The sequence below is a fragment of the Odontesthes bonariensis genome, chromosome 11, assembly GCF_027942865.1.
Source record: "Odontesthes bonariensis isolate fOdoBon6 chromosome 11, fOdoBon6.hap1, whole genome shotgun sequence".
Taxonomy (NCBI): domain Eukaryota; kingdom Metazoa; phylum Chordata; class Actinopteri; order Atheriniformes; family Atherinopsidae; genus Odontesthes; species Odontesthes bonariensis.
The window spans coordinates 1,430,233-1,450,377 of record NC_134516.1 but is presented as its reverse complement, the minus strand read 5'-3'; positions in this window follow the sequence as shown (position 1 = coordinate 1,450,377).

Sequence of the window (20,145 nt, the reverse complement as noted above, 5' to 3'; positions counted from 1 at the left end):
GGGAAAGACGCTGCCACTGGGATGCAAGTTGACGGGTAGCATCACTGCACAGACCCTGGCGCAGCAACTTGCAACGGTCCAGCGCTTCACTTTCCCTCACGTCTTCTCCAGAGGGAAAGACATCGTTCAGGGTGCTGGTAAGGACGTGGCCGCATGCCTGCTGGTGGGTTTGGCGGAGCTTAATATCAAGTTCTTTCCCTTGATGCGTCTCAAGGATGCCACCACTAGATACTGCGTCAGGTTGGTGCCCAACTGCTTCCAAGTTGTTCACCCAGATGGAACAGATCCACCGGAGGAGGCAAGGATGGCCAGCCTCACGGCCGAAATAGCTACAGAAATTGAGCGCCAGCGGCTCTGTTTCGGTAGGTATTTAGAGAAGTACCGGGTCTATGGAATGCCGTGGCTGCCACAAGTTCTACGTAGGATGCCCCATCTTGAAGGAGAGGATCGCCTTCAGCAGCTGACATTCGTCAGCTGCGTGGCATTACGTATGAACGGGGATTACATCGATTACGATGTTTTGCGGACTCTCTCTGAGACGATGCCCTTGAGCCAGGCATGTCTCCAGCAAAAACTCATCCTCGGTAGAGACCTGTTGGAGAAGGTCACAGCATTTCGGCTCTCGAAAATCCATCATTCCATCCAGGTACGTCCAAACATGCCTAGAAATCCAGTTCCTATGGACATAGGAAAAAAGCCCCCACCCCATGAGAAAGAACAGGTGCCAGAGGTGCCGGAGGTGGAGTCAGAGGAGGTGGAGGAGTCGGGGTGGTCTTCCACACGAGTTCTCCCTGGCAACGTTAGGCTGAAGTGGTCAGCCATGGAACTGGATTACCTCAATGTGGACAAATCCATTGGTCACCGAGATGCATACAATGCGTATCTCAAGTGGTGTGAGGAGAACCAGATGAGGATCCGGACATTCTTTGCCTTCAGAAAGAAACGAAGAGAGTATCTAAACGAGTGAGGTAAGGATGTAATTCCAAGGTAAATAGTTATGTGTACAAGATTTTGTTAATACTTTAAAAAAAATCCTGTTCCCAGGAACCAAAAAAAAAAACAGAAAAACAAAACCATCTTGGAACCAAAAAAATTACACCAACTCTTGCGTTTTTCTTCTTTTTCGGGTATATGGTAAGTAGGGTGATGACTTAGTTTTTTTGTTTTACACTGAAATTATGTTTGGTAAGTATTATTATTTAAGGTAAGTGTCTTTGGTTTTTTTATGTGTTTTCTTGTACAACATTTTGTAAATAGTTAAAAAAAAAATTCTGTTCCCAGGAACCAAAAAACAAAAAAACAAAACCATCTTGGAACCAAAAAAAATACCCCAAATCTTGGGTTTTTCTTCCTTTTCGGGTATGTGGTAAGTAGGGTGATGACTTAGTTGTTATGTTTTACACTGAAATTATGTTTGGTAAGTATTATTATTTGAGGTAAGTGTCTTTGTGATTTTTTATTTATTTTCTTGTACAACATTTTGTAAATAGTTTATTTTTAGAGGTTTCGTTTTCTTGCATTAAGACGGCATTTATTTAACTTCCACCGAAGTATATTTGAAATTGAAGATAAATGGCTGTTAACATCAGTTAACATACACAAATTAGCATGCTGTTCTTAATGCAAGTTTTGCTTTACCTTGTCATATAGCATTAAAAAAGGCAAAAGGCAATGGTATTGGTACTCCCACTTGTGGGACGGGGTTCAAATCCCTGTGTTGCCCTGCTGATTTGTGCTGACAGGGGTTAGGGTTAGGGGTTAGGGATATAGGATGAAAACCAGAAAATGGATTTGCTCACTCGAAATAACTCAAAAAGTATAAGTGGTAGGGAGACCAAACTTGGCACAGAGAGACTGTGGGAGGGTACCTACATGCCCACCGAGTTTGGTGGGTGTGGCTTATTCCTATGATGTAGCTGTCATTGACTCCCATTATGTGAAAAATTTGCTCACTCGAAATAACTCAAAAAGTACAAGTGCTCATTGGACCAAACTTGGTGTGTATAGTGCCCAGGGGGCCCCCCAGGTGTCCCCCAAGTTTGGTGGTCCTAGGCCCCTCCCTTCCTAGGGCTGCCCTAGACTCCCATTCATTTTTGGCCCAAGTGCAGGTCAGGCTGGGAAAGTCGTATCGAGCTGGGAGTTGGTTCCCCGTGCTCAGCAGGCCCCCCCGAGTCTGTAGACACCTCACTTGCCCATGTTCAGTGACCTTCGGAAATTGAGCATTTCAGCATTGAAATGAATGAGAGGCGATTTTTTACTAAGTCCCACAGCCAAAATGGACCCTGGGGAATGTTGTTTGGAGCACGTTTCAGGTCATTTGGAGTTGAGTGGTACCCATTTTAGAGACATGATTTTTTTTGAAAAAAAAATGCTTTTGACAAAATGTATTTCCCATAGGAAATACATGGGACCTCATTTGGTGGAAAGTTTCTAAGTTCTTTTGTCCAAAAAGTTGTGATTCAGTACCCTAAACAGTGATTATAGTCATTAACTTTTAACAGGAAAGCTACAACAGAGGGTCAGAGAGACTACCTGTGAAGGTTAATCACCCAGCACTGAGTGAAGGCTCTGCCGCTCCTTTATTCCCAGCACCCTGATGAGGTGATGAGCTCCACCTGTGTAGGCTGCCCAAGTTCTCCACCAAGATCCTCACTTGAAAAGATGCCTCACTCGCACTCACATACACACACACAGGACTCTGACATGCATGGGAATGCACTTGGTGGAATTATTTTTTGGGTTAGGTTTTGTGGAAAGATGTGAAGTTCATATCTTTTGGTAGGAATGTGCCAGAGGCATCAAACCAACGTCTATGGATAGCTGAGGGCCTCATGTGTCCAACCATATAAGGTCCGACGGCACTTTCATACAGTAAGTGGGCATGGCGTCGGAAAGAAAGGCCGACAAGCCTGTATTTCGGAGACTGTGTGTGGGAAACCCACACATATGATTGTGCAACTATTTGGACTCTTTGGTGGTGCCCTAGTGGTCCTGTGGACTCTGGGTTCTGGGTCTAACCAGCTGGTCTACTGCTGTTTGGTACGGCAGTAGTAGACCAGCTGGCCAGACCCCATCCCCAGTGTCCACAGGACCACCAAGGCGTTGGTGAGATATCGCAGGATGTGGCTCCCATACTATTTGGGAGACTGTGTGTGTGGGAAACCCACACATGTGATTGTGCAACTATTTGGACTCTTTGGTCGTGCCCTAGTGGTCCTGTGGACTCTGGGGATTGGGTCTGGCCAGCTGGTCTACTGCTGTTTGGTACGGCAGTAGTAGACCAGCTGGCCAGACCCCATCCCCAGTGTCCACAGGACCACCAAGGCGTTGGTGAGATATCGCAGGATGTGGCTCCCATAGTATTTGGGAGACTGTGAGTGTGTGAAACCCACACATGTGATTGTGCAACTATTTGGACTCTTTGGTCGTGCCCTAGTGGTCCTGTGGACTCTGGGGATTGGGTCTGGCCAGCTGGTCTACTGCTGTTTGGTACGGCAGTAGTAGACCAGCTGGCCAGACCCCATCCCCAGTGTCCACAGGACCACCAAGGCGTTGGTGAGATATCGCAGGATGTGGCTCCCATAGTATTTGGGAGACTGTGAGTGTGTGAAACCCACACATGTGATTGTGCAACAATTTGGACTCTTTAGTCGTGCCCTAGTGGTCCTGTGGACTCTGGGGATTGGGTCTAGCCAGCTGGTCTACTGCTGTTTGGTACGGCAGTAGTAGACCAGCTGGCCAGACCCCAACCCCAGTTTCCACAGGACCACCAAGGCGTTGGTGAGATATCGCAGGATGTGGCTCCCATAGTATTTGGGAGACTGTGAGTGTGGGAAACCCACACATGTGATTGTGCAACTATTTGGACTCTTTGGTCGTGCCCTAGTGGTCCTGTGGACTCTGGGGATTGGGTCTGGCCAGCTGGTCTACTGCTGTTTGGTACGGCAGTAGTAGACCAGCTGGCCAGACCCCAAACCCAGTTTCCACAGGACCACCAAGGCGTTGGTGAGATATCGCAGGATGTGGCTCCCATAGTATTTGGGAGACTGTGAGTGTGGGAAACCCACACATGTGATTGTGCAACTATTTGGACTCTTTGGTCGTGCCCTAGTGGTCCTGTGGACTCTGGGGATTGGGTCTAGCCAGCTGGTCTACTGCTGTTTGGTACGGCAGTAGTAGACCAGCTGGCCAGACCCCAACCCCAGTTTCCACAGGACCACCAAGGCGTTGGTGAGATATCGCAGGATGTGGCTCCCATAGTATTTGGGAGACTGTGAGTGTGTGAAACCCACACATGTGATTGTGCAACAATTTGGACTCTTTAGTCGTGCCCTAGTGGTCCTGTGGACTCTGGGGATTGGGTCTAGCCAGCTGGTCTACTACTGTTTTGTACGGCAGTAGTAGACCAGCTGGCCAGACCCCATCCCCAGTGTCCACAGGACCACAATGGCACTTAAGCCCCCACGCCACGACAAGGCAGAGTCCATGTGAGGGAATATGTGGAAAGAAACGTGTGTAAGTGTCATGCATGCAGTGTGTGCCTTTATGTATGTGTGTTTGAGAATGTACCAATAAATGTGTATAAATGTTGTGGATGCATTGTGTGTGTTTTATGTATGTAAGTGGGTTTGTTAGTGTGTGTGTGTGTGGGTGTGAAAAAGAAAAAAAATGGACCTAATTGGACCTAACCTATGGACTTAACCCTAACCCTTCCGAGGATGCCTCTTCTTAGAGGACCCTAACCCTTTTATTTGGTCCTATAACGTAGGATTTTTTTTTTTTTTTTTTTTTGGCTCCTGGGAACAGGATTTTTTTGTTTTTTTGTAGAACAAGGGCAACAATTTACAAGGGAACTCTCAGCAACTGCCTCCTCTTCTTGGAAAACGCCTCCAGAGTCCTGATCAATCTGCCCGTCTCCTGGCAAGCCCTGACGTAGGCTTGGTAGGCCTCCCTATGGGTCATACCAGGGTTTTTTGAGACCAGCTCCATTTCCCAGTCCTGCCAGCGCAGCCTCACGCTTCCTGGCAGGATCTGGCTTTTTGATTTCAAACCAGGCACCTCCTCCTCCTCCTGCACCTGCGGGACATCATCCGAGTGGACGTCTTCTGTGTCTTTTGGTGGCAAGCTCTTGAGGGCCGGGCCCGGGGCTGCACGAGGCTTCCACAGCCTGTAGGGCACGTCTTTGTACAGCTTGTACACCCTCAGTGCAGTCACCCCTTCCAGCAGGTCCCGGGAGAGAATTATCTTGCGCTGCAACTCAGCCTGGCTCAGAGGCGCGCTCTGAGCCAGGTCCTTCCAGATGTTGAAGTCCACAAAGATGTTGTTCATCCTGAGGCCGATGGCCGACAGGAAAACAAGCTGCGTTAGTTTTGCCGTGCCTTGCAGGGGGGGCAGCCTCTTCAGGATTGTCCCCAGCCATGGCATCCCGTGTTCTCGGTAGGGCTCGAGGTTCCTGCCGTAGGTCAGCCGCAAGCGCTCCATCTCTGTACAGATTTCAGAGCAAAGCGTCGCGATGACGGCGTCTTGGGGGGGACTGGTGGATTGTGGATGCACTGCCACGTAGTGGTTCACCACTCTCCTCACGCAGTACCGAGTGGTCTTGTCCTTCATCCTGAGGAGTGGGAAGTAAGTCAACTTCAGCTCCCTTAACCCCAACAGGAGGCAGGCAGCCACATCCTGTCCCGCGTCCAGCGCGAGCTGCTTCCCCCTGTTGAAGGTGTGTGGGAAGCTGAAATTGTAGCTGTCCAGCAGCTGTTTGACAAGCACCTCCTGAGTAACAGCCCCAACGAGGCGTGTGCCCTCTGGTAACTTCTCCCCTGTCAGGATGTACATGGGGAGGGAGCTGGTGTCAAACAGGTCCCCCAGGATCACCCTGACCATCACCACTCCCAGGACCGAGGGCTCCGCTCCGACTGCCTCCGCCAGCGGAAACAGCCGGCGCACCCGCCAGTGGAGCTGGGTGTTGCCCGTCCACACCCGTAGAGGTGGCGGGCTGTCGCCCTCTGCCGCCGCGTTGCAGGGTGCCAGGCCCAACACCCCCCTGACATGAGTCAAGCTCCTCTCACTGCAGCTGCAGGTGCCCAGGGAGGCGCTGTAGTGACGGTTCTGGTGGGATCCCGGGTGCCCAGAGACCATCTCCTCAAATGCCAGCTCCATTTGGTAAGCCTTCCAGGCCGGCTCAAACCCTACTTTATGCTCATGGCGTTCACAGATGTCTTTGAGGACAGTGTAAATATGTTGCAGGGTCCTCTGAGCATAGTGGATGAGAGCCGTGCCCTGGAAGGGAAGCAGCACGGGCCTCCTGGCGACAAGCTCCAGCAGGGCCTCCTCATTTATCAGTGCCTTCGCTGAAAATGCCATTGTGTCCGGTCTCTCCAGCCTGGCCACATATTCCAGCCGGGCACCCAGCTGGCCCACCATCTTCTTCCTTAAGTCATCCACCCGGCAGATGTATTCCCAGGCCTCGTTGCTCATGGCCTGCATGGTCTTTGGGTACTGGATGCCAAGGAGGGTGACAACGCCGCTCACCGGGTGGAAGTACTTCTGAGTATAGCGGACGTGGGGGGAAGTGCTGTACAATTGCAGGAAGGTCACTGGAGCCTTGCAGAGATCAAATAATTCCCTGGTCAGGCCCAGGTTCCTGCCGTCAAGGGGCGTCTGAGCATTAACAGCCTCATGCATGACCAGCACGCTGAAGAGGCTGCTGTTGTGGCCCACGAGTTCCTGCAGGCCGCTCCTCCCCCACAGGAGGTGTGTTCTGCTGTCCTGTGCCTTAATGTTGCAGTCACAGTGGACAGTAACGCTGTCTACCAAAGAAGGCTCGAGGAAGTCAAGGGTTAGGGATCTGCTGATGAAATAACTATTTCAGAATGATGTTTAAGTACAGAGACGAAAGCACACTGACAGTCCCTTGACTGGGCGCCTCCTTTTATACTCTGCCTTTTTAGACGACAAAATGCACTTATCATTACAAAGAGACGCATGTAATGACTTTTAGACACCCTATTTTAGACCATTAATAAATTGGATGAAATTTTCTTTTTTAACACATTTGTATTAAATAAACTATTCTTTAACTTATAGTGTGAAAAAAAATGTTTAACATCGCCATACGACGTTCGGGGGCGGGGCAACGCCAGAAAAAAAATTGGTAATATCTCCGGAACGGAGGGTCGTAGAGACACGGGGACAAGTCAGGCGTGTTCACAAGGGTCAGATTATGTCTGACAGAAGTCACTTCCAAGTCTCTACGACCTTTCGTTACGGAGATAATCATCAAAAACTGTTTCCGCATTGAAATGAATGGAGTGCTATTTTCGCGAGGGTTAGGGTTAGGGTTAGGGGGTTAGGGTGGGTTAGGGTTAGGGTTAGGATAAGAGCTGAGTGGGGTTAGGGTTAGGGTTAGGGTAGGGTTAGGGTTAGGGGGTTAGGGGTTAGGGATATAGGATGAAAACCAGAAAATGGATTTGCTCACTCGAAATAACTCAAAAAGTATAAGTGGTAGGGAGACCAAACTTGGCACAGAGAGACTGTGGGAGGCGACCTACATGCCCACCGAGTTTGGTGGGTGTGGCTTATTCCTATGACGTAGCTGTCATTGACTCCCATTATGTGAAAAATTTGCTCACTCGAAATAACTCGAAAAGTACAAGTGCTCATTGGACCAAACTTGGTGTGTATAGTGCCCAGGGGGCCCCCCAGGTGTCCCCCAAGTTTGGTGGTCCTAGGCCCCTCCCTTCCTACGGCTGCCGTAGACTCCCATTAATTTTCAGGCCAAGTGCTGGGAAGGTCGTATCGAGCTATTGGTTCCCCGTGCTCAGCAGGTCCCCCCGAGTCTGTAGACACCTCACTTGCCCATGTTTAGTGACCTTCGGAAATTGAGCATTTCATGAATGGGAGGCGATTTTCATTTTTTCTTAGTCCCACAGCCAAAAATGACCATGGGGAAAGTTGTTAGGAGCACGTTTCAGGCCATTTGGAGTCGATTGGTACCCATTTTTGAGACATGATTTTTGACATTCACTTATTCACTTCCGGAGTTATGGGCCAATCAGTGACAAGCATATTGAATTGCTATAACTCCCGAAAGAAAGGTCTTAGAGACTCGGAAGTGACTTCTGTCTGACATAATTCGACCCTTTTGAACACGCCTGACTAAGCTCCATGTCTCTACGATCTTCCATTCTGGAGTTATAGGCGTTTTAACGTGATTGGCTAATAACTCCGGACCGGAAGTTACCACCCCTTATTAATTAGTATTGATAGATTCAGGGTGCCCGAAAATGGGGGGGTAGCCAAAGTTTCGAAGCTATGAATCACTGTTAAGGGTGATGAATATTGATTTCCAAAATGGCACTCAGCCCCTTATACTAACCCCAACCATAATCCTAACCATAACACTAAATAATGTTTAAAAAAAAATTTTTTTTTCACACTATAAATTAAAGAAGAGTCTATCTAATACAAATGTGTTGAAAATACATTTTTCTTATTTTTAATTAATGGTCTAAAATAGGTTTTTTAAAAAGCATCATATTTGTTGTGGGTTTGTTATATTGTAATAACAAATGCCTTTTTTCTCTCCTAAAACGGTGAGTATAAAAGGAGGAAACCAGTCAAGGGGCTCTCTGTGAGCCTTGTGTCTTCAAAATGGTAAGTTATACATTGCTTTTTACACAATAATGACATGCTAATGCTAGTGACAATTCTAATGCTAATGCCAATGTTTTTCTTGAATATGTCCTGAACCTAACTTGAGTTGGTGGGTTATAATGACATGCTAATGCTAATGCTAGTGCTAATGCTAATGCTAATCTTAATGCTAATGCTTACCCAAATGCTAATGCTAATGCTAATGTTAATCTTAATGCTAATGCTAATGGTAATGCTAATTTTTTTTTCTTGAATATAGCCTGAACCTAACTTGATTTGGTGGGTTATAATGAAATGCTAATGCTAATGCTTATTGTTTCTTTCCTTGAAAATGTTCTAAACCTGCATTTTAAAGGCAAACTTTCAGGAGACTGAAGACTTCCTTGCTGTTGGACATGAGAACACCGACAACATTACCCGGCCCTTTGGTGAGTATGAGACGCTGGAGGAGTTCCTCCATTCAACTTCGGTGAGAGTGCATCTGCACCCATCGGTCATCGAGAACCCCTGGGAGAACCTCATTTTCTCCCATGACATTGACGGGATCGTCATGGAGCTCTCTGAGCTTTCAGCACTGACCAGGGGAGTGCATTTCTTATTCTTCCCTCCAACGCCCACCAAGATGTCTGATTTCTTCGTCTACTTGAAGAAGCATGTAGACCTGCAGAACCTGCCTCCAAAAGCCCTTACGGCAATGCAGAACATGCAGGGAGTGGTGATTGCGCTGGTGGACGGCGGCTATTTTTTGAACCTGACGGCTCTACCGAAAGACCCAAAAAAGCCGAATGAGATGCTCCTGGACAAAAAGAGCTACAGACAGATTGCAATCACTGCATTGCAGGATGTTGTTCTCGCCTTCCAGGAGCAGCTCCAGCTCCTCCCGCCGCAAGAGCTCAAGAGGCCCACCTTCTCAAAGCAGAACCTTAAATTGACATCAAAGTTTGAAGTCTTGGAGCAGGACCAGGTCTTCTTATTCGAAGTGCTCCAGAAGGCAGTGGACCGGGTCAATGCCTCACATGTGTCGATTGTTTTGGTTCCATCCATTACCCGGTTTGGCCAGAAGTTGGATGGGACCATCCATCTGAGGCCGTGGGTGGATACAAAACGGATCAGCGCAATGTCCCTACACATTGCCCTAACTGTTGAGGCAAAAGACCCCTCCGTTCAACTTCTGTGGTCCCGGTACGGACTGCAGACGTTGCTTTCCAGGGATTCATGTAAAATGTGGACCTGCTTGGGGATGCATGACATTGTGAATTCCCAGACGCTTTTGAAGGGGAAGCCGGTGTCCCTTGACAGAAGGATCTTTGGCATTTTCTCTGGGCTTCTTGAGGTAAAATTCGTTCAATTTTACACCCCGTCACCCCACGTCCGTTTCCCCAGCAGGTATTTCCACCCGATCAGTGGCATGGTTACCCTGTGCGACCTCCAGCACCCTTCCACCAAAGGGTCCATGGCGACCGAGGCCTTCAAGTACCTGAGTTACATCCAGGACATGGCCACCAAGATGGGGACGCAGCTTGGCGCCCGACTGGAGTACGTCGGGAAATCAGGAGCCATCCCAGGGCACTTGTCCGCTGCAACATTTGTCAACACTGGCAACTTTGCAACTCTCGTCGAGAGTCATCCTCTGCTGGTGCCGTTTGTCGGTGATGGCATGGTGAGAGTTGTCAAGAAGACAGTCGACTACTTTGCAGAAGGACTATCCCAAATCCTGACTGAGCACAGTGGGAGAGGGGGCTTCAAGCCAAGCTGGCAGGCTTTCCAGCTTGAGTTGGGTTATGAGGAGTTGGCCTATGGTCACCCACTCAGCCCTTCTGATACCCATTATAGTGCCTCGCTGGGGACCTGCACGGTGAGGGAACGGAGCCTGAGCCACAGAAGGGGATTCCTGGGCCTTGCCGACTTTAACAGCGCGGCGGAGGGGGACAACCCTCCTCCCCTCAAGACCTGGACACCAAACACCCAGCTCCAGTTCCGAGTGCGGCGCCTGTTTCCATTGACTGACACCCTGGAAGCAGCACCCTCGGTACTGGGAGCGTCCATGCTGAGGGTCATCATTGGAGACCTTTACGACACCTCTTCACTCCCCCTCTATGTTCTCCAGGGAAAGACGCTGCCACTGGGATGCAAGTTGACGGGTAGCATCACTGCACAGACCCTGGCGCAGCAACTTGCAACGGTCCAGCGCTTCACTTTCCCTCACGTCTTCTCCAGAGGGAAAGACATCGTTCAGGGTGCTGGTAAGGACGTGGCCGCATGCCTGCTGGTGGGTTTGGCGGAGCTTAATATCAAGTTCTTTCCCTTGATGCGTCTCAAGGATGCCACCACTAGATACTGCGTCAGGTTGGTGCCCAACTGCTTCCAAGTTGTTCACCCAGATGGAACAGATCCACCGGAGGAGGCAAGGATGGCCAGCCTCACGGCCGAAATAGCTACAGAAATTGAGCGCCAGCGGCTCTGTTTCGGTAGGTATTTAGAGAAGTACCGGGTCTATGGAATGCCGTGGCTGCCACAAGTTCTACGTAGGATGCCCCATCTTGAAGGAGAGGATCGCCTTCAGCAGCTGACATTCGTCAGCTGCGTGGCATTACGTATGAACGGGGATTACATCGATTACGATGTTTTGCGGACTCTCTCTGAGACGATGCCCTTGAGCCAGGCATGTCTCCAGCAAAAACTCATCCTCGGTAGAGACCTGTTGGAGAAGGTCACAGCATTTCGGCTCTCGAAAATCCATCATTCCATCCAGGTACGTCCAAACATGCCTAGAAATCCAGTTCCTATGGACATAGGAAAAAAGCCCCCACCCCATGAGAAAGAACAGGTGCCAGAGGTGCCGGAGGTGGAGTCAGAGGAGGTGGAGGAGTCGGGGTGGTCTTCCACACGAGTTCTCCCTGGCAACGTTAGGCTGAAGTGGTCAGCCATGGAACTGGATTACCTCAATGTGGACAAATCCATTGGTCACCGAGATGCATACAATGCGTATCTCAAGTGGTGTGAGGAGAACCAGATGAGGATCCGGACATTCTTTGCCTTCAGAAAGAAACGAAGAGAGTATCTAAACGAGTGAGGTAAGGATGTAATTCCAAGGTAAATAGTTATGTGTACAAGATTTTGTTAATACTTTAAAAAAAATCCTGTTCCCAGGAACCAAAAAAAAAAACAGAAAAACAAAACCATCTTGGAACCAAAAAAATTACACCAACTCTTGCGTTTTTCTTCTTTTTCGGGTATATGGTAAGTAGGGTGATGACTTAGTTTTTTTGTTTTACACTGAAATTATGTTTGGTAAGTATTATTATTTAAGGTAAGTGTCTTTGGTTTTTTTATGTGTTTTCTTGTACAACATTTTGTAAATAGTTAAAAAAAAAATTCTGTTCCCAGGAACCAAAAAACAAAAAAACAAAACCATCTTGGAACCAAAAAAAATACCCCAAATCTTGGGTTTTTCTTCCTTTTCGGGTATGTGGTAAGTAGGGTGATGACTTAGTTGTTATGTTTTACACTGAAATTATGTTTGGTAAGTATTATTATTTGAGGTAAGTGTCTTTGTGATTTTTTATTTATTTTCTTGTACAACATTTTGTAAATAGTTTATTTTTAGAGGTTTCGTTTTCTTGCATTAAGACGGCATTTATTTAACTTCCACCGAAGTATATTTGAAATTGAAGATAAATGGCTGTTAACATCAGTTAACATACACAAATTAGCATGCTGTTCTTAATGCAAGTTTTGCTTTACCTTGTCATATAGCATTAAAAAAGGCAAAAGGCAATGGTATTGGTACTCCCACTTGTGGGACGGGGTTCAAATCCCTGTGTTGCCCTGCTGATTTGTGCTGACAGGGGTTAGGGTTAGGGGTTAGGGATATAGGATGAAAACCAGAAAATGGATTTGCTCACTCGAAATAACTCAAAAAGTATAAGTGGTAGGGAGACCAAACTTGGCACAGAGAGACTGTGGGAGGGTACCTACATGCCCACCGAGTTTGGTGGGTGTGGCTTATTCCTATGATGTAGCTGTCATTGACTCCCATTATGTGAAAAATTTGCTCACTCGAAATAACTCAAAAAGTACAAGTGCTCATTGGACCAAACTTGGTGTGTATAGTGCCCAGGGGGCCCCCCAGGTGTCCCCCAAGTTTGGTGGTCCTAGGCCCCTCCCTTCCTAGGGCTGCCCTAGACTCCCATTCATTTTTGGCCCAAGTGCAGGTCAGGCTGGGAAAGTCGTATCGAGCTGGGAGTTGGTTCCCCGTGCTCAGCAGGCCCCCCCGAGTCTGTAGACACCTCACTTGCCCATGTTCAGTGACCTTCGGAAATTGAGCATTTCAGCATTGAAATGAATGAGAGGCGATTTTTTACTAAGTCCCACAGCCAAAATGGACCCTGGGGAATGTTGTTTGGAGCACGTTTCAGGTCATTTGGAGTTGAGTGGTACCCATTTTAGAGACATGATTTTTTTTGAAAAAAAAATGCTTTTGACAAAATGTATTTCCCATAGGAAATACATGGGACCTCATTTGGTGGAAAGTTTCTAAGTTCTTTTGTCCAAAAAGTTGTGATTCAGTACCCTAAACAGTGATTATAGTCATTAACTTTTAACAGGAAAGCTACAACAGAGGGTCAGAGAGACTACCTGTGAAGGTTAATCACCCAGCACTGAGTGAAGGCTCTGCCGCTCCTTTATTCCCAGCACCCTGATGAGGTGATGAGCTCCACCTGTGTAGGCTGCCCAAGTTCTCCACCAAGATCCTCACTGGAAAAGATGCCTCACTCGCACTCACATACACACACACAGGACTCTGACATGCATGGGAATGCACTTGGTGGAATAATTTTTTGGGTTAGGTTTTGTGGAAAGATGTTAAGTTCATATCTTTTGGTAGGAATGTGCCAGAGGCATCAAACCAACGTCTATGGATAGCTGAGGGCCTCATGTGTCCAACCATATAAGGTCCGACGGCACTTTCATACAGTAAGTGGGCATGGCGTCGGAAAGAAAGGCCGACAAGCCTGTATTTCGGAGACTGTGTGTGGGAAACCCACACATATGATTGTGCAACTATTTGGACTCTTTGGTCTTGACCTGGTGGTCCTGTGGACTCTGGGGATTGGGTCTATCCAGCTGGTCTACTGCTGTTTGGTACGGCAGTAGTGGACCAGCTGACTAGACCCAATCCCCAGAGTCCATAGGACCAACAAGGCATGTCAAATTTAACTTTGTTTTCTCCTTTCCAGGTCTTTTTTTCCGGTTCCAGGTAAGTATTACGTACACAAGGGTTAGGGTCAGGGTTAGGGTTAGGGTTAGGAGCCGCCCATTGACTTAGAATGGGGATTGGAATGGGGTGCCCACATCACATCTAATAGACAGGACAATGAAAATGTGGAATTGGGAATTGTGGAATATCAATAGGGGGCGCCATTGCCGCGCCATTGCCTCACGTATAAACTCTATAGACCAGAATTTGGACATAGATGTTATTATGGATTCATATCCTAACCAAGCCCATAATGGTGAGTCAATAGCGATTTGGGCTCATTTTGAGATGTCTGTTTTTTTATGGCTAAATTAACTAATTTTACTGTTTTTTTCTTGATGTCAATCCCACGTGCCAGTAGAGGTCAAGCAAGTGCTAGTTTTTTATGAGAAAAATGTTTAATGCCCTCCTAATGCTCAAACACCAGAGTGAAAAGCGCTGTCATCTATGCTCAAGACTTAAGATATATCTTGGCAACGGTAGCTCGTAGAGACTTGGGAGTGGCACCGTTGGATTCAGCATTGTGACAAATGCAAGATTAGGCCGGAGCTCACATCTCTCCTGCACACCCCACATTTAAAAATTGCTCCTGGACCCCTAGGGGCCCGAGTTGAGCCACTCGGAAAGGTCTCATTGAGGTGATTCACCCCACGTTGGATACAAAGTTGTGGTTTGATCCAGTGCAGAGCTAGGGGGCAGCAAATGTTAATTTTTTTTGTTTGCTAAAGTGCTCTGTCTCCTCAACGGAAGCAGTCAGGGGTGAGAAAAAGACATCTTTGGAAAGCTCTTGGAGTGGTCCATCACATATGTTTACTCCACGTAGGTGGCGCTCTTCTGGAGCAACATCTTTAAGGGAAAGAGATATGGGAAGGGGACCTGGACATTCTCAAAGGCCTCCATGAGACACACAAGACAATACCCTGAATGTCCTCTTTCATGTAGCATTTATGCTAATACAACTCCAATTCCATATTTTAATCTCTGATTGTTCTGAGTAGATTGAAATGTGGAGGAACGACATTTTCCCTACTTTTTTTGCCAGCAAAACGTATGGGAATTTGGAACAATTCCTCAACCTCAGCTATCCACATTGAAAAATCTCCAATATGTAGATTAGCATTAGGAATTACTCCGTTTAATGCCAATTTTAGACTTATGAGCATTCTTTTTTCATCACTTGCTTCTCTATGCCCCGCCTGCTGTGACAACTTCCTCTCCCTCCCCTATAAACAGACCCTCTCTCGGCCGTTTCTTGGACGGGACAGCGGCAGGCAGCAAAATACCAAATTGGCTTTAACTCGCAAAAGTAAGGCTATTCCTGTTGTTCATTCTCAAACAAGGTCATTTAAAGAGGTTTATGCATGGAACCTACTTAGAATTGATATATATGAAGGACAAATTAGTTTGAACTTATTTTGACTGTAGGAATTCATTTTATAGCAAAAATACCAATTTGGCTTTAACGCGCAAAAGTAAGGCTATTCCTGTTTTTCTTTCTCAAACAAGGCCATTTAAAGGGGTTTAATCATGGAACCTACTTAGAATTGATATATATGAAGGACATAGGAGTTTGAACTTGTTTTGACTGAAGGAATTGGTATTTATAATCGAAAATCCGAATTTCGTCTTAATTCCGCAAAAGAAGGCTATTCCTGTTTTTCTTTCTCATACAAGGTCATTTAAAGAGATTTATGCATGTAACCTACTTAGTATTGATATATATGAAGGATAAATTAGTTTGAACTTGTTTTGACTGTAGGAATTAATTTTATAGCAAAAAAAACAATTTGGCTTTAACTCGCAAAAGTAAGGCTATTCCTGTTTTTCTTTCTCAAACAAGGTCATTTAAAGAGGTTTATGCATGTAATCTACTTAGTATTGATATATATATATATGAAGGACATAGGAGTTTGAACTTGTTTTGACTGAATGAATTGGTGTTTAGAAGCAAAAATCCGAATTTCGTCTTAATTCGCAAAAGAAGGCTATTCCTGTTTTTCTTTCTCATACAAGGTCATTTAAAGAGGTTTATGCATGGAACCTACTTAGAATTGATATATATGAAGGACAAATTAGTTTGAACTTGTTTTGACTGAAGGAATTCATTTTATAGCAAAAATACCAATTTGGCTTTAACTCGCAAAAGTAAGGCTATTCCTGTTTTACTTTCTCAAACAAGGTCATTTAAAGAGGTTTATGCATGTAACCTACTTAGTATATATATATATGAAGGACATAGGAGTTTGAACTTGTTTTGACTGAAGGAATTGGTGTTTATAAGCAAAAATCCGAATTTCGTCTTAATTCCGCAAAAGAAGGCTATTCCTGTTTTTCTTTCTCATACAAGGTCATTTAAAGAGGTTTATGCATGCAACCTACTTAGAATTGATATATATGAAGGACAAATTAGTTTGAACTTGTTTTGACTGAAGGAATTCATTTTATAGCAAAAATACCAATTTGGCTTTAACTCGCAAAAGTAAGGCTATTTCTGTTTTTCTTTCTCAAACAAGGTCATTTAAAGAGGTTTATGCATGTAATCTACTTAATATTGATATATATGAAGGACATAGGAGTTTGAACTTGTTTTGACTGAAGGAATTGGTGTTTATAATCAAAAATCCGAATTTCGTCTTAATTCCGCAAAAGAAGGCTATTCCTGTTTTTCTTTCTCATACGAGGTCATTTAAAGAGGTTTATGCATGGAACCTACTTAGAATATATATATATGAAGGACAAATTAGTTTGAACTTGTTTTGACTGAAGGAATTCATTTTATAGCAAAAATACCAATTTGGCTTTAACGCGCAAAAGTAAGGCTATTCCTGTTTTTCTTTCTCAAACAAGGTCATTTAATACAAATGTGTTCAAAATAATTTTGTCCTAATATTAATTAATGGTCTAAAACAGGGAGTCTAAAAGTCATTACATTCGTCTCTTTGCAATGATAAATGCATTTTCTCGTCTAAAAAGGCAGAGTATAAAAGGAGGCAAACAGTCAAGGGACTGTTAGTGTGCTTTCGTCTCTGAACTTAAACATATCATTCTGCGATACTTATTTTGCCTTTAAACCGAACACATGGAGCCAGAGGACCTGGGCACGTCAGTCCACATTGCAGTGGGTGAAGAGAACAATTCGAAGTTGGCAGGTGCCTTGGGGGAATTCTTAACCCACCAAGACTTCCTTGAGTCCCCTGACGTAAGGGTACCGCTCCATGCGTCAGTAGTTGAAGCGCCAGAGTGGGAGCTCAACTTACTGTACGATGTCGATGGCGTGGTGGCGCAGCTCCAAAAATTGACGGCCGTCAAAGCTGGACTGCACCACCTGAATTTGCCATCTGCTCCACATCAAATAAAGGACCATTTTCAGTTTTTAAAGAAACACCTGCCACTCCACCAGCTCCCCCGGAAAGCCATCCAGGTCATCTGTAATTGCAGAGGGACCTACGTGGCCGTGCTCGATGGGGGATACTTCCTGAACATTGTTTGTCTGCCCACAGACATCAGGAACCCTGAAGAAGGGCTGAAGGACAAGGCAAATTACGTGTCGAGGGCAGTCAACATGTTTAGAGATATGGTGGAGAACTTCAGGGACAGACTCCTGGGTCTTGGGGAGGAGGACCTGATGAGGCCCACCATCCAAAAAACCTATTTGATGAATGTGGAGAAACTGGAAGTCCTGCCCCAGGACCTGGGGTTTGTCCTTGAAATGCTGCAGGCATCAATGGACACACTGAACGGACAGGAGAGAGGGCTGGTGATGGTGGCAACCATCAGCAGATTCGGCCAAAAGAATCAAGGATCCCTCAACCTTGACTTCCTCGAGCCATCTGAGGTGGACAGCGTTACGGTCCACTGTGCCTGCACCATGAAGGCACTGGACAGCAGAACACACCTCCTGTGGGGGAGGAGCGGCCTGCAGGAACTCGTGGGCCACAACAGCAGCCTCTTCAGCGTGCTGGGCATGCATGAGGCTGTTAATGTTCAGACGCCCCTTGATGGCAGGAACCTGGGCCTGACCAGGGAATTATTTGATGTCTGCAAGGCTCCAGTTACCTTCCTCCAGTTCTACAGCAATTCCCCCCACGTCCGCTACACCAGGAAGTACTTCCACCCGGTGAGCGGCGTTGTCACCCTCCTTGGCATCCAGTACCCCAAGACCATGCAGGCCATGAGCAACGAGGCCTGGGAATACATCTGCCGGGTGGATGACTTAAGGAAGAAGATGGTGGGCCAGCTGGGTGCCCGGCTCGAATATGTGGCCAGGCTGGAGAGACCGGACACAATGGTCTTTACCCCGAAGGCACTCATAAATGAGGAGGCCCTGCTGGAGCTTGTCGCGAGGAGGCCCGTGCTGCTTCCCTTCCAGGGGACGGCTGTCATCCAATATGCTCAGAGGACCCTGGAACACATCTACACTGTCCTCAAAGACATCTGTCAACGTCACAAGCATAGAGGAGGGTTTGAGCCGGCCTGGAAGGCTTACCAGATGGAGCTGGCATTTGAGGAGATGGTCTCTGGGCACCCGGGATCCCACCACGACCGTCACTACAGCGCCTCCCTGGGCACCTGCAGCTGCAGTGAAAGGAGCTTGAGTCATGTCAGGGGGGTGTTGGGCCTGGCACCCTGCAACGCGGCGGCGGAGGGCGACAACCCGCCACCTCAGCGGTTGTGGACGGACAACACCCAGCTCCACTGGCGGGTGCGCCAGCTGTTTCCGCTGGCGGAGGCAGTCGGAGCGGAGCCCTCGGTCCTGGGCGTGGTAATGGTGAGGGTGATCGTGGGGGACATCTTTGACACCAGCTCCCTCCCCATGTACATCCTGACAGGGGAGAAGTTACCAGAGGGCACACGCCTCGTTGGGGCTGTTACACAGGAGGTGCTTGCCAAACAGCTGCTGGACAGCTACAACTTTAGCTTCCCACACACCTTCAATAGGGGGAAGCAGCTCGCGCTGGACGCGGGACAGGATGTGGCTGCCTGCCTCCTGTTGGGGTTAAGGGAGCTGAAGTTGACCTTCTTCCCGCTCCTGAGGATGAAGGACAAGACCAATCGGTACTGTGTAAGAAGAGTGGTGAACCACTACATGGCAGTACATCCAGAATCCACCAGTCCCCCCCAAGACGCCGTCGTCGCGACACTTTCCTCTGAAATATGTACAGAGATGGAGCGCCTGCGGCTGACCTACGGCAGGAACCTGGAGCACTACCGTGAACACGGGATGCCATGGTTGGGGACAATCCTGAAGAGGCTGCCCCCCCTGCAAGGCACGGCAAAGCTGACGCAGCTGGTTTTCCTGTCGGCGATCGGCCTCAGGATGAACAACGTGTTTGTGGACTACAACATCTGGAAGGACCTGGCTCAGAGCGCGCCTCTGAGCCAGGCTGAGTTGCAGCGCAAAATAATTCTCTCCCGGGACCTGCTCGAAGGGGTGACTGCACTGAGGGTGTACAAACTGTACAAAGACGTGCCCTACAGGCTGTGGAAGCCTCTTGCAGCCCCGGGCCCGGCCCTCAAGAGCTTGCCACCAAAAGAGAGAGAGGACGTGCACTCGGACGATGTCCCGCAGGTGCAGGAGGAGGAGGAGGTGCCTGGATTGAGGTCAAAGAGCCAGATCCTGCCAGGCAGCGTGAGGCTGCGCTGGCAGGACTGGGAAATGGAGCTGGTCTCAAAAAACACTGGTATGACACATAGGGAGGCCTACTAAGCCTACGTCAGGGCTTGCCAGGAGACAGGCAGATTGATCAGGACTCTGGAGGCGTTCTCCAAGAAGAGGAGGCAGTTGCTGAGAGACGTCCCCTTGTAAATTGTTGCCCTTGTTCTACAAAAAAGAAAAAAATCCTTTTCCCAGGAGCCAAAGAAAACAAAACAAACAAAGATCCTACGTTCTAGGACCAAATAAAAAGGGTTAGGGTTCTCTAAGAAGAGGCATCCTCGGAAGGGTTAGGGTTAGGTCCATAGGTTAGGTCCAACTAGGTCCATTATTTTCTTTTTCACACCCACACCCACACACACACACTAACAAACCCACTTACATACATAAAACACACACAATGAATCCACAACATTTATACACATTTATTGGTACATTCTCAAACACACATACATAAAGGCACACACTGCATGCATGACACTTACACACGTTTCTTTCCACATATTCCCTCACATGGACTCTGCCTTGTCGTGGCGTGGGGGCTTAAGTGCCATTGTGGTCCTGTGGACACTGGGGATGG